Raw genomic sequence first — 15,000 nt, 5'->3', positions numbered from 1 at the left:
AGAAATTAGGATGTAACAGTAAAAACATTTAACAAGTATGATAGCAGGAAAGGTTAAATGATTTTAGACAGTAAACACCTTTCAAAACAATTTGTGACCAAATCATGAAAAAAACAAGTGATGAAAAACATATAAAGTAAATATTATATACTAGCAGAAATACCCGGCTTTGCCCGGGTTAAAGAGAATAATGAAATCTATAAACGCCGTCTAGACTACGCAACCCTCAACTTTTAGTAGCTACGATACCATATTTCTACATTAATAACTCTCCAATCCATGCCAGCATGGAACATAGACATTAAGTGGAATGCCAGTCTCTCATCTAGGAGGCCCTTGAAATCAATGTTACCAACTGGGGACTATGTGTGTCGTAGTGATAATAAAAAGACCCAAAGGAGGTCTGCAACGAAATAATTTTACTCAATACTTTGCAAGTGAATCAGTGGAGGCAAAGATGCGTCTCATTTACTTGACAATTTATGCACCACATTGCAGAAATCACAATGTAAGTATATCTGAAAGGGTAGTCTTACACTGTTGTACCGTTGAATTACAAATAATGCTCATCTGTTATGTCCGGGTTAAAATTTCATCAACATCAAAAATATATGAATTTTCATGGGAGTTATGGCCGTTATACATAGAATATAATTTCCAAATTTCATAAAGATCCGTTCAGTACTTTTGACGTAGTTTTGGATAAGAAAACAAATGACTAATGTGTGTGTTTGTGTGCATGTGTTTGTGTGTGATGGGTGTATATATGTATAGCTATCTGTATGCATGTATATATATGTATATATGTATACATATTACATGTACATCTATATATATATATATATACATCTACACATATGTATACATATACATGTATGCATATAGATCTATATCTATATATATACGTATATCTATGCATATACGTGTACATATACATCTATATGTATACATATACATCTCTCTCTCTCTTTCTCTCTTTCTCTGAAAGTATCTGTCATTACAGTATCGAAATGTGATTGTTTCAGTTAGTAGAATAGTTTCATTTTTAAAGTGAAAGTATTTGACATGAGTGTTTTTGTTTCACTTTTGACACGTAATACTTAAATAGTGGAGGAGATATTATGTTGCTGTGGGCTCGAACTCTGCAAGAAGTTAAAAATGTTTTTTGACTAAAACACAACTGGAACCCTAAGTAAGGCATGTGTAAAATTTGAATGATATTGGTTGCGTAGTTCTCGAGTTTTAGGGATTCACACAGACAGACAGACAGACACACATTCTCACTTTTATATATATAGATAAGGATCAGTGGCATGCGCTCCAGCTATGAAAGTCATGCATTGCATGGCTATTTCTTTTTTCATATATATAAATTAAAAATAAATTTAAGAATGTAATTTATTTGTAACTATGTCAAAAAGTTATCAAAATCATTGAAAATGAAACTAACTAGTTAATTTGCTTCAAAGAAGATGTTCAGATGCAATACAAATATAGCATTACTTGTATTGTTGAAGATAGCTCTACTTGACCTCATGTCCCATCCTGTTAAAAATAGCTTCAAAGTCATGCAATGTTAAAAATTCATGAAGGTTCTTGTCTTTGGTCTCCTCTCTCTCTCTCTATCTCTCAATACCTCTCTCTACACTCTGTCAATTCTTTGTAACTGGTGTTGCTAAAGACTAACCACATGGTTGAATGGATTTCACCATTTGACCTCAGTCAAAAGGCACTAATATAGCTCTTTCAAAATTCTTTGTCAGGCAAATCTGTTCTTTCATTCAGAGTACTAGGACTTAACTTTTGCCAACAAAACTTTCATATTCTGGTGTTGGATATATAATTTAAAGAAGCAGGGGGAAAGAAAGTATTCACATGACACAATACTATTACTGTTAAATGTTCTCAGCCAAGGGCTCACAGTGAACTGCTAACCCTTGATTGCTGACAGTTCATTATTTTATAACAATATGTCAGTCCACTTTTAGTCACTTGAGGAGTGGTCAGAATCCTTCCACAACATCTCTCCTTTTTAGAATTAGTCTCCTCTGACGTCCCCGCTTTTGAGAATTAAACTTTGCTGAGGGTTCAATTCCAATGTTTCTGTTCTTTTCCATTTACTGGTGCTAGAATGTGTAGTTTCAAATTGTTTGGGTGGGTTGTACAATGCTTCCATGGCGTTTTCATTTGTCATGACTGTTTTTTCCATGAATCTTTTTTTAAGTTGGTTAATATGTCTTTTATATTCGACATTTTTTCCTTTTACCAGGAATAACATTCCAATGTTTCTGTTCTTTTCCATTTACTGGTGCTAGAATGTGTAGTTTCAAATTGTTTGGGTGGGTTGTACAATGCTTCCATGGACCACAGCTTCTGCATGCTTTCACTATTTCTTCAATGTCATGGTCCATTGTTGGCCAATATATTAGATTGTTCCGAAAATAATGGCCAGCTTTTTTACATCTATAGGTTTTAAAAAATCTTTGAAGAATTTTGAATTCACCTTTTTTCTATTTTCACTCGATATCAACTTATCAAAAACAGGTCTGATCTTTCTAGCAAATATCAATTCTGCGGGTGACATTCCAGATGGGGATTAGGTGTCACTTGGTACACTCTTAGAAATTGTTGAAGTGCAAGGTCATCCATTACGTCATTGTTTGCCTATTTTAGGGCCCTCTCGAAGGTGGTTTCAGAAAGGGTCAACAAAATGCTCCACTTGTCCATTTAACTTAAGATAATATGGCAGAGTGGTCACATGTTTGATAACAAACATTTTACAAAATTTCCTGAACTCATCTGAAGTAAATTGAGTTCCAATATCAGACACAATGGTATCAGGAATACCATATCAGGCGAAGAATTTGTGTAAAAAACTTACTGTAACCACAAATGTCAGCTTTTTACACTTATGCACTTCAGGCCACTTTGAAAAACTGCTCACCACAACAAGGTAATATGAACCCTTAAGTGGACCAGAATAATCAACATGCAGTCTGGACCATGGACCACAGCTTCTGCATGCTTTCACTATTTCTTCAATGTCATGGTCCATTGTTGGCCAATATATTAGATTGTTCCGAAAATAATGGCCACTCTAAGTGTTGTGTTTTGAAAGGCAATTTTATCATAGTATTTTAATATTTTAGGTGAATTTCGACATACTTAATAATTGATGTATGCTCTTTAATAATTTTCTACTTATTTCAGACAGAAAACATTCTTGAAGCATAGGCACCCTTAATTATGAACATGACAAAAAGGGACCTTTGCTTACTTTTCTTGTATGAGTTCAAGTTTGGGCACAATGCCTCCCAAACTGCTGTCAATATCAACAGAACATGGGGAGAGGGGTCCACAAGTGATCGCAGAGTATGAAGGTGGTTTCAGAAATTCCTGAGTGGTGATGAGAGCCTTGAAGATGAAGAAGGTAGAGAACTGTCATGCAGTCTTGACAATGAACAATTGAAAGCAATTGTTGAACAAAACCTACATCAAAGTGTTACAGTAATGTCTCAGGCACTTGGTGTTGGTATTGCAAGTTTCACGCAATCTGCAGAAGATTGGTAAGGTGAAAAAGCTCAATGAAAATCAAAAAGTTTGGCATTTTGAAGTGTGCTCAATGCTCTTTCTGCAAAACACCAATGATCCTTTTCTTGACTGAATAGTCACTTGTGATGAAAAGTCGATCCTTTATGATAACTGTAAACGGTTAATAGCTAGATTGTAATGAGTCCCCCAAACATTTCCCAAAGCCAAAGTTGTCTAGTGGTCTGCAATTGGTGTTGTCCATTACAGCTTTCTGGAAGCCAATCAGAGCATTACAGTAGAGGTTTACTGCAATCAACTCGCTGAAATGCATGCTCATTTGCAAAAAAATGAGACCTGCACTGGTGAATCAGCATGGCCTAATTTTGCTCCACGATAATGCAAAGCCACATGTTGCAAGAATGATGTTGAAGAAACTCACAGACTTTGGATATGAGACTTTACCACATTCTCCATATTCCCCTGATCTTTCACCCACTGACTACTATTTTTTGAAGCATTTAAACACGTTTTTAAGTGATAAAACTTTGAGGTCCAGACCAGAGGCAGAATCGGTTTTCAAAGATTTCTTAACATCAAAACCAATAAGTTTTTATCAATGAGGCATAAATAATATCGTTGATTGTTGGCAGAGATTCATAGATGTTCACGGCTCATAATCTTACTAATCAAAACATTTCTATTGTTAATTTTTCCAGAATAAAATTATGTTTCTGAAATCGGCCATTATTTTCAGAAGAACCTTTGGTTTTGGTAAGGTTAACCCTAAGATCCTTTGATTCTAGACCTTGCTTCCACACCCTAAACTTTGTCTCCAATTCTGGCAATGACTCGGCTATTAGAGCAAGATCATCAGCAGAGAGGAGCTCCCAGGGGCAGCCTGTCTTGAATTCCTGTTATTGCCTGGAGGACTATAATGAATAAGAGGGGGCTGAGGACTGATCCTTGGTGAACCCCTACATCTACTCAGAATTCTTCACTATACTCATTGCCAACCCTCACCTTACTGACAGCATCCCAAAACAGAGCTTGTACAGGTCTTACGAGCCACTTGTCTATTCCCAGTTTCCGCATTGACCACCAGATAAGGGATCGGGGGATCCTGTCAAAGGTTTTCTCCAAGTCAACAAAGGCCAAATACAGAGGTTTATCTTTGGCTAGGTGTTTCTCCTGCAGTTGCCTCACCAGAAATATAGCATCAGTGGTGCTTCTGCCTGGCACAAAACTGAACTGCATCTCATCTACGCTAACTCTCTCCCTAATTAGTTGGGCTATGACTCTGTAACTTTCATCACCTGATCCAATAATGTGATACCCCTGTAGTTATTTCTATCTAAAGCATCACCTTTCTCCTTGTAGCAGTTGACTATGGTGCTGCTACACCAGTCATTGGGTATGACTCCTTCATGAACTACCTGATTTACGATGCGGGTAACAAGACCATAACCCACACCGCTCAATATTTTAAGCATCACAGCGGTGATTCCTGATGGGCCAGGAGCTTTCCCTGTCTTCATATCCTTAATTGCTTTATCTACCTGGGTACTGTCAATACAGATAGCTGGTCCCTCAATTGGGTCTCTTAGCTTCCCTTTTGGCTATCTGATACATTCTCCTGCTACCCCTGCACCAGCCGCAGATTTGGTCTGTGGTACTCAGTAAGTTGTCTTGCAGGAAATCCCAGCTGCCTTCTATGTCACAGGACTATAGCTCCTCCTCCTTATCATCAAATTTCTCAGTAAGGATATCCCTAAATCCATGTGAAGGGTTCCAGTAAGGATATCCCTAAACCCATGTGAAGAGTTCCTAAGATTCCAAGTCATTCTTTTACAGATTGGTCTGGGTTTTGGCAACTTTCTGACCTTGAGTCTAAAGTCACTAATAACTAGTCTATGTTGGGGTGTACATTATTCACCAGGGAGGGTCTTTGTATTTAAGAGCAACCACGCATTCTGCTGTCAGGTGAGAATGAAATCGATCTGGGTAATGGAGTCACCTGATTGATAGGTTATCAGGTGGCTAGCTGGCTTCCTGAAGTTGGTGTTATAGTTTAATAGGTTATTTGCATCGCAGAACTCCAGGAGCCTAGTTCCCTCTCCATTTCTGGTACCAACTTCACGGCCCCATGTACACCATGGAAGATACCAGATTGCTGTCCAACATACCCATTGAAGTCTCCAGCCACAAAGATGAGATCATTATCACTCGTCTTTGAGGTAGCCTGCAGAAGAATATCATAAAAGTGATCCTTTTGTTCATTTAGTAGGCCCACCTGTGGGGTGCAGGCGAAGATAATTGTAACTATACCATTCTGCAAGACTAGCCTGAGTTTAAGCACACCTTCACTGCCTCTACAACCTTATCCACCCATTTCTCTGCAAGAAGTATGCCCACAGCCCCTATTCAATCACTATTACCTTCCCAGAAGAGTTTATACCTATGAGCTTTGCCTGTGAGGACTCTGGCTGAAGTTCCTCTCCATCTTACCTCTTGTATGCAACATACATCAACATGTCTCCTTTCAAGTACCTCTACAATCTCACTAGACCTACCTTTCAATGTGCCTACATTTAGAGTGCTAACTCTGAAAACTGGGAAAGAGATATGGGAGGTAACACAGGAAGGAGAAATGTTATTCAGTATCCTGTGAATGTTTGGTAAAAGGCGTCATAATAGTTGTTCTTGCTTTTAACCTTCCGTCATTCAGACATGTTAGAGTTGTTAAGGTTGTTACCTCTACTGGTGTGTGTGTGTGTGTGGGGGGGGGGATTGAGGAAGCATTGTATACGAAAGTCTTTGGGGTGTTGTAAATATAAGCGTTATGAGCCTTGTGGGAGAAGCATTACTGGTGCTGCAGAAGAAGAAGGAAAAAGCAAGAGAAGAAATAAGTGGGCAACTATCTAGTTCAGTTAGTCTAAGGATGAGTGGAGAGAGAGGAGGGGGCAGCAAGATTACTAATAGAGGAGGAGTAAGAGGAAGGGCAACTGAATATTCAATAAGCAAAAGATTTCTGGTGAGAGAGAGAGAGAGATTTTCGGTATTGGTGGCGAAAGGTTGGGCACAATCACCGACACAAGACGTCATTTTAATGGCTGTTATAGCAAATTATTTTAGAGAAAGATATGATTTAAGTATATACATGCATGTAGTCAAGAATGAGGTTAGTCATTGCAGGATTAGAACAAATAAGAATTATCTTAGAGAATAGATGAGTTTGAATGGATTAGGCAATTAAAAAAACAAGAGAGTTTCTTAGCTTAGCTATGCATATTTTCGAGTGTCATCGCTGAACACATGGACTAAACTAAACTCAACTGACAAAAGCCTGAGAGGAGGGGGCACATGTGTGTGTGTGGGGGGGGGGGGGCGACAGCTGGGAATAGACAAAAAGAAATAGCAGTATGTAGCCATTATATATATATATATATATATATATATATATATATATATATGTATAGCAAATGAAAGACGGAAGATGGAATATACGAGAAATTATTAATCACGACAATTGTTTCGACACATCTAGCATCGATTCCTCTTGGGTGGGACACTCAACAATTGGTTCAGGAGTATCAGGTGGTGCAGATGTATCTCGCCGGGTGATAAATAAAAACAACTCATTAAAATGACTGTTCCACAATGTAACTTTCTGTTTTGTAGAGAGAAAAGCAGCCAGACATAGAAAATCAGTTCATTTAAAACCAAAAACAAAATCACAGATGGGAAAAAGAAACACACAATCCAGTGAGAAAAGTATTAAAAATAACTGTTAACAGATATGGATGCATAAACGCCCTCAGGCAAGCTGTACGGCACAAGTACACTCGCTCTTACAAGCATCTGCAAATATGTGAGCACACATGATCACAAAGCGAGTTAGTAATCTACTTGGTGTTTAAAAGAATGGGGTAGTTAAAAGTAAACTTAATATACTTGAAGGTATGGATGACTTAAATTAACGGTTACTCAAAATTCATTCTCACTGCATTGTGTGAAAGTACATTTATATGCATGTAGGCATCTTGAGAGTCATTCAGAAATTCTATTAATTATCTTCTAGTTAGTCCACAGAATAGACAAGGATTCCTCGGAGCAGAGATGACATCTCCTGGAAATTATATTGTATGGTTTCACATACCTTACTATGGACCAATTAATGCTGTACTTAATTTTATCCTCTTTCAGTTGCCATACAAAATCTGCCAAAGATGTTGAATGTGTCTTATTGTCTTAAAGCTAGCAACATGGTTATGATAATGATAATATATCAGCTGTCTGCCCAATGTAAAGATAGGGTCCTCCCCTTGTGTGCATGGTACATTTACATACAAGATTTGTACTCATACAGAGATCCATCAAAGGACATTTTGATTTTTCTCTGCATGAGCATTTATCGTATTTATTTGTTTATATGGCAGTACCGACTCCATTTACTGGCGTTGTTACCGTGCTAGCTGTATCATAAGTATATATACACACACACATATATATATATATATACACAATATATATATATATATATATATATATATACAGGCACACATACACATATACACACACACCTCTCACATACACAATACTCACTCATATACATAACACATACGCACGCACGAAAACATACACAATATACACATACACGCACGCACAAAAAATATACACACACGCGCCCACGGAAACACAGACATACATACACACACCCGTACCTAACACTCACAATCCCACACACACACGCACATCCACACATATACACACACACGCACACACCCACTTCTCACCAACACTACACACAGACACGCATACAATCATACACACATGGGCATAAACAACACACGCATATACAATAGCAAACGCACGCACACACACGTACACAGCAACGCACATACACATACACACAAACACACACGCACGCACAGAAAACATACACATACACACACGCGCACATACAAAATACACACACACACGTATACGTACCTAACACCGACAACCCCACACAAACACGAACACACACACACCCAAACAACCACCTGTTGACCTTCTACCTACACTGTCTACAGCGTCCACTAACCAGTCCTGCTACTAATTTCTTCCACTACGTCATACACACACACACACACACACAAACACACTAACAGATAAACCACCAAACCATGCACACACACACACACACACACATACATACGCACACACACGTTCTGTTATCACACACACACTCGCAGACTTTCGCACGCGCACCGATATTCATCTCCCTTTTTCACTCTCCTATCTTAGAAAGAACTTTTCCCCCACCACCTCCTCTTCCGGTCTTTTCATCATGTAACCTCGTGGGCATCGGTACCATTTTCCTCTTTCTCCGTTCTTCCATTCTCCGAACTTTCCATCTTTCCGACGAAAGGCTACGCCCGAAACGTCATACACTCTCTCTTTCCTTTCCTGAGCGTCCAATAATACTATCCATATCACGTCCTCACTTTGTTGTTTTTTTGTTTTTTTGTCATTGTGTTTTTGAACTATATATATATATACATACATATATAGATACATATATGTATAGACATGTATATATATATATATATACATATATATATATATGTGTGTATGTACTCTTCCACCACAACTTTCTCTCACTCTTTCTTTCTGTTTCTGTTGTACCTGTATTTCAAAGGGCCAGCCTTGTCACACTCTGTGTCATGCTGGATTTCCCCGTTAAGAGTACACGTGTCCGTGGATTGCTCAGCCACCTGCATGTTAATTTCATAAGCAAGCTGTTCCTTTGATCGGAACAACTGGAACCCTTGTTGTCAAAACCGATGGAGTGCTGTAGCAATATATATACATACATATGTATAACTTTTGTGTGTGGCAGATGCACAGGGGCAATAAATACCGCAGATGCTCAGAAAGCTGATTCCATCACATGCTAGGGGGTGAAACTAGAAGTAGTTGATAGCTTCCGTCACCTAGGTGACCAAGTCTGTAGAGCATTGAGCCTGGGCAAAGTTCAGAAAGCTCCTACCTCTACTGGTGACAAAGGGCCTCTTGCTCAGAGTGAAAGGTAGATTGTATGGTGGATGTGTTCAAACTGCCATGCTACATAGCAGTGAAACATGGGCTGTGACAGGCTTGAAAGAAATGAAGATAATATGATCTGCTGGATGTGTAATGTCAGTGTGCACACATGACAGAGTGTAAGCACCTTGAGAGAAATGTTGGACATAAGAAGCATCAGATGTGGTGTGCAAGAGATGACTGTACTGGTATGGTCATGTGCTACGTATGGATGAGGAGAGCTGTGTGAAGAAGTGTCACTCCCTAGCAGTGGAAGGAACCCGTGGAAGAGGGAGACCCAGAAAGACATGGGATGAGGTGGTGAAGCACGACCTCCGAACGTTGGCCTCACAGAGGCAATGACAAAAGACCGAGACCTCCGGAGATATGCTGTAATTGAGAAGACCTGGCAAAGAAAGTGAGATCACAGCCATAGCCTAAACCAGTGTCGCATAACCAGACCATTTAAAAAGTACCTTTGAATCGTTGGGCGACATGCTGTGCTTGAGGAGACCTAGTGAGTGAAGTAAATCAAAATCAAATCAATTCGCAATCAAATGGAAATTGTAGTTGTGGCCGATACCAGTGCTGGTGGCACGCAACAAGCACCATTCATGCATGGGTTGTTGCAAGAGCTGCCTGACTGGCTCCTGTGCCAGTGGCACGTAAAGAGCTCCTACTACACTCTTGGAGTAGTTGGTATTAGGAAGGGCATCCAGCTGAAACATTGCCAGATTGGCTTGCCAATCCCCAGTCAAACCGTCCAAACCATGCCAGCATGGAAAACGGACTTTAAACAATGATAATGATACATATATATATATGTTATAATTTAGAACAAACAGTAAAAGGTTGTCATTATAGTACTCGGAGTAGACCCTATGAAAAAAGAACGTTGAATAAAAGGGAAGTTACTCTAATAGACACTGGATTAAATGAAAAACTACCAAATTATCCAGTGATATATGGTTCTTAAAAGAACAAGATGTCAACTACAGGATTTACTGGAAGATCTTAGCCAAGTGTAAACGTTACACCAATGGTAGTGGTAAGTGTGGTCTTTGTAATATGGAAAGGTGGCTCATCTAGAAAAGTTCCTTGGACCACACTACATGTCTAAATTCAAGAACTGAACTTTTTGTATCATGTCCACATGTGACATAATACCTGTTATGGTTTTGGGCCCTGCAAGATCACAGTTAGAATCCACATTTTTACTAAGTTCCTGCACAAGCTTCCCATATGTCTTAACTTCCATTAATTTTTAATAGCTTTTTTCATTTTTTTTTCCTTTTTAATCATGTGAATGTATATGTGTGTGAGTATATGTATGTATATATTTTATATGTATATGTGTGTGTAAATATGTATAAGAGTGTAAGACTGTCCAGTGCATACATGCGACTTTCATGCACATGTCCCCTTCAAATCGAAGTCTTATATTATGTTGAAATGATACTCTAACTTCTAAATGATTTAGTGTTAAATAAGTTATCTATTAAAAATAATCTTTAAAAAAACCAAATGAATAATATAAAAAACAAGAATACATATTATTTTCAAATAGTAGAAAATCATTTAGCAAAGTAAAAACTACTTATCCATATTACGGAAAAAATATGTTGAGAGAGGAGATGGAAGGGGGGAGATGTTTCATGTACGTCGGATGTAGACGAGGCTGCTGTGCTGACGCAGGGAGGGAAATAGAGCTGAGCGGAGGCCAGGTGTTGGTGAAGTGTGAAGTAATTGCAGGGAACCGCCTAAAAATGTAAATGTTGTCACAAAAGCATTGTTGACCGCTTGAGAGTTGTATGGAAGTGAAATAGTAATGTGTCCATGGTCCTCCGATGCCTGCCGAATGGAGTTGGTGAGAAAGAACAGCTGATTTTTGAGCAAGTCTGATTTGTAATGAAGCTTTGTAACACTGCAAGAATCAGCTTCTTACAGCTGACGGGTGGGAGTGTCAAGTGCACTGCAATGAATATTAACCTACACCTACTTAGAAATTACTGATGAAAAGACAAAAATTTTTTAAAAATTAGAAAAAGTTATAAAATTAGGAAGTGAAGTAATCCTATAAAACCTTGTACAGAATGTTTTTTGTTTTTCCTTGTGGAACGAACGCGAGAGCATCACGCTTACTGCCCATACGCAAGCAGCCAACGTAAAACTGACCATGAGAGAAACACGGCTCCCCTAAATGTATTCTCGTGACAGACAGCGTTTGCCCCTATGCTTTGTTAATTCCTGATGGGAAAAGATGCATCCTCGATATGCGCACAACGTTGCCTCGACCGCACCCTGTGATTATTGTGGCCTCAATTAGATCGGGAGATAAGGACTTAACGATTAAATGTGTCCCATTGCATTGTTTCGGAGGAACCAAATTTCGAATGAGCATTATAGGGGCACCAAGTTTAAGTTTCAGAATGTGTGGGGGTAAGTCCAGGGGGGATCAAAGGAATTTAGTACGTCTATTGGATAGTTGATGCCATCCTTGGGGTCAGGAGTTCTATCGACAGACTTATATATATAGCAATCCCCAGGAATGAGTTTTAGCATTTGATCATTAATATGGTTAACAGTTTTAATTCTTCAGGGCCAGAATAGCCCTTTGGCCAACCCAATCCATATTCTGATGATTTGCTTGGAGATCTGGGAACACTGCATCCGTGAGATCAGAAGGCATATTAACAATGGTACAAAGTGAATCGATGGCAACATTACCCTTTCTGTCGCAGGGAGTTTTGCCTTCGCCAAATGCAAGGAGGGTGTTAGAAAATTCTGCTGATGCTATGTCACCTCGCATATGAGCACACATGTTAGTCTTCAGTTTGAGAGTCTTCACCAGGGGCCACAATGTGGATGACTTAAGACACGCACGTACTGTATCAGCTCTAGTTGAAGACAACTGTCACGGCTATGAATAAGTACGTTTTGCTTATTGTGTTCACCATGGAGAAGTACAGCCACTTCATTGCACGAAGGAGCGTTATAACGGCGTGCATGCTCCCCAGAAGGTCTTTTGTCAGCATCAATGACAATGGTGAAGTTTGGTGAAGGGGCTGTTTGCAAGGTGTATTTGAAACTGTGAATATAGCTGTTGTGCTCATGAAGCATGTTTTGTAGACTGAGTAGAACGTCCCTGTCAAAAGTGTCACATCAAGTTGCCTACTGTAGTTGGAAATGAAGTAAATTTGGAGGAACGAAGGCTTGCAATTTTGTAGTGGTTGTAGTAACCCAATAAGATGGTACACCTGTCCCTGGACCTTGAAAGTAGGCAACCAACCAGTGTCTGTGACAACGTTAGCCCCGAAAGAAGTCATCTGAAACACACAATTGTAATTTCTGATGATTTGAAGGAATTTTGATGACCTTGAGGTAGAACCAGTAAGTAGTTCCTTCAAAGGCTGTGGCGGTTCTGGAAGAGGGTGCAAGCTGACCTTACCGTTTAAGCAGCACATTCCAGGTGTCTCCTCAGCCCACTTTTTAGCATTGCAGAATTGGCAATTGAAACATATTTCCCCTATATTTATGTCAGCGCGGATGGAGTAATTGAAGTTTGCTTCATACTTGAAAGCCCGTAGGTGCCAGTATTGGCTATTGGTACTCATCACACCGCGAGCAGCTTCTCACCATTGACTGTTCCTCTGCAACGTAGAATGTAGTTGGTGTTGGTGTTGGTCGTGTGAAGGTCTTGCAGTAGTAGCAGAAGGTACATTTGCAAATGACAATGGACTGCCCATCTGCATCTTCAGAAGCTATGGAAGCAGTCATAGCCACAGTGTTCCTAGGAAGACAAGTCGTCCGTTGTTGCAGACATTTGGAAGGCCTGGAATCAGCAGTAGCCGCAGCGTTTCTAGCCAGTCAAGTGGCCCTTTTTCTCCTGGCCCTCTGAATCCCTAGAAGCAGCATTAGCAGCAGCGTTTCTAGCCAGGTGAGTCGCCCTTTGTTCTGGGCCCTGTGTAGCTCTGGAAGCAGCATCATATGAAGCCATGTTGGCTAAACGTACGGTGCACTGTTGGAAACTTTCTGCAGCTCGGCATTGCACTGCACGTAAGGCGCTCTGTGAAAGTTTAAAAGCGGTTTGGTTGGAGGACTCGTTTGCTCTAAATGCCTTTAGCACCAGTGCAGACGGGGAATGGTGACTGAGGCGACTTCTCTTTTTCGGTGGCATTGAATGTCCAAAAGAAAGGGTGAAAGTACAGAGAAATTGTCTTGGAAAGTATGCATAAAATTGAAGGGGGAAAAGGTGATAAGAAATGGCAAATAAATAAATAAACTGACAGGTATTAGTATGTATGTGTGTATTTGTATGTATGTATGTATTAGTGTGTATTCTGTGTATATATATGGTAGTAAGTAAATGTGTTTTAAAAAAGATTTCCAAGAAACTCACAGTTTGTAGGGAATAAATGTTTGACTGTCGATCGTATTTGTATGTATGTGTTTATTTGTATGTATGGGTGTATTTGTACGTATGTATGTATAAGTGTGTAGTCTCTGTATATATATATGGTAGTAAGTAAATGTGTGAAAAAAGACTCTCCAAAAACTCAGTTTGCAGGGAATAAAAGTTTGTCGATTGCATTTATGTATGTATTTGTATGTATATGTGTGTATGTCTGTATGTATGTATGTATTAGTGTGTATTCTGTATATATATATATATATGGTAGTAAGTAAATGTGTTTTAAAAAAGATTTTCAAGAAACTCACAGTTTGTAAGGAATAAATGTTTGACTGTCGATCGTATTCGGAAAAGACTGACAGGTATTTGTATGTATGTTTATTTGTATGTATGAGTGTGTATTCTCAGTGTATATATATGGTACTAAGTAAATGTGTGAAAAAAGATTTTCCAAAAAATCAGTTTGTAGGGAATAAAAGTTAGTCAATTGCATTTGTGTATGTATGCCTGTATATATGTGAGATAATAGTTTCACTTTAATAGTTTCAGTATTAAAGTGAAACTGTCTGACATTAGAATAGAGAGATGTTATTGTTTCACTTTTGACATGTAATACTGCAATAGTGGGGATGTGATATTGCACTAGGCTCTCACTAGGCAAGAAGTTAAATATTTTTTTGGCCTAAAACACTATCTGGGCCCTAAGTAAGGCATGTGTAAAATTTGAATGAAATTGGTTGTGTGGTCATTAAATTCATTAAAATGACAAATCTATTAGACTTTCAAAGAGGTCAAATTGTTGGTGCTCATATAGCAGGTGGTACCATAACAAAAACAGCCAAAATATTTGGTGTATCAAGAAGTACTGTCTTGAAAGTAATGACAGCCTTTGAGAAAGAGGGAAAAACACCCTCGTTGAAACAAAACTCCGGAAGAAAACAAAAACTTTCAGATAGGGACCGTCAGACTCTTATGCGAATTGTTAGAAAGGATCA

General features: G+C 39.0%; 1 protein-coding gene across 7 annotated transcripts in view; it reads right to left on the bottom strand.

Moving 5' to 3' along the window:
- The window catches only part of LOC106881403 (golgin subfamily A member 7), a 99,983-nt gene that overhangs the window by 10,594 nt on the left and 74,389 nt on the right, over positions 1 to 15,000 (bottom strand). The gene's annotated exons all lie outside the window — the stretch shown is intronic.

This window comes from Octopus bimaculoides, chromosome 14 (assembly GCF_046866305.1).
Source record: "Octopus bimaculoides isolate indiv1 chromosome 14, ASM4686630v1, whole genome shotgun sequence".
Taxonomy (NCBI): domain Eukaryota; kingdom Metazoa; phylum Mollusca; class Cephalopoda; order Octopoda; family Octopodidae; genus Octopus; species Octopus bimaculoides.
This window is presented reverse-complemented; position numbering and strand designations above follow the sequence as displayed.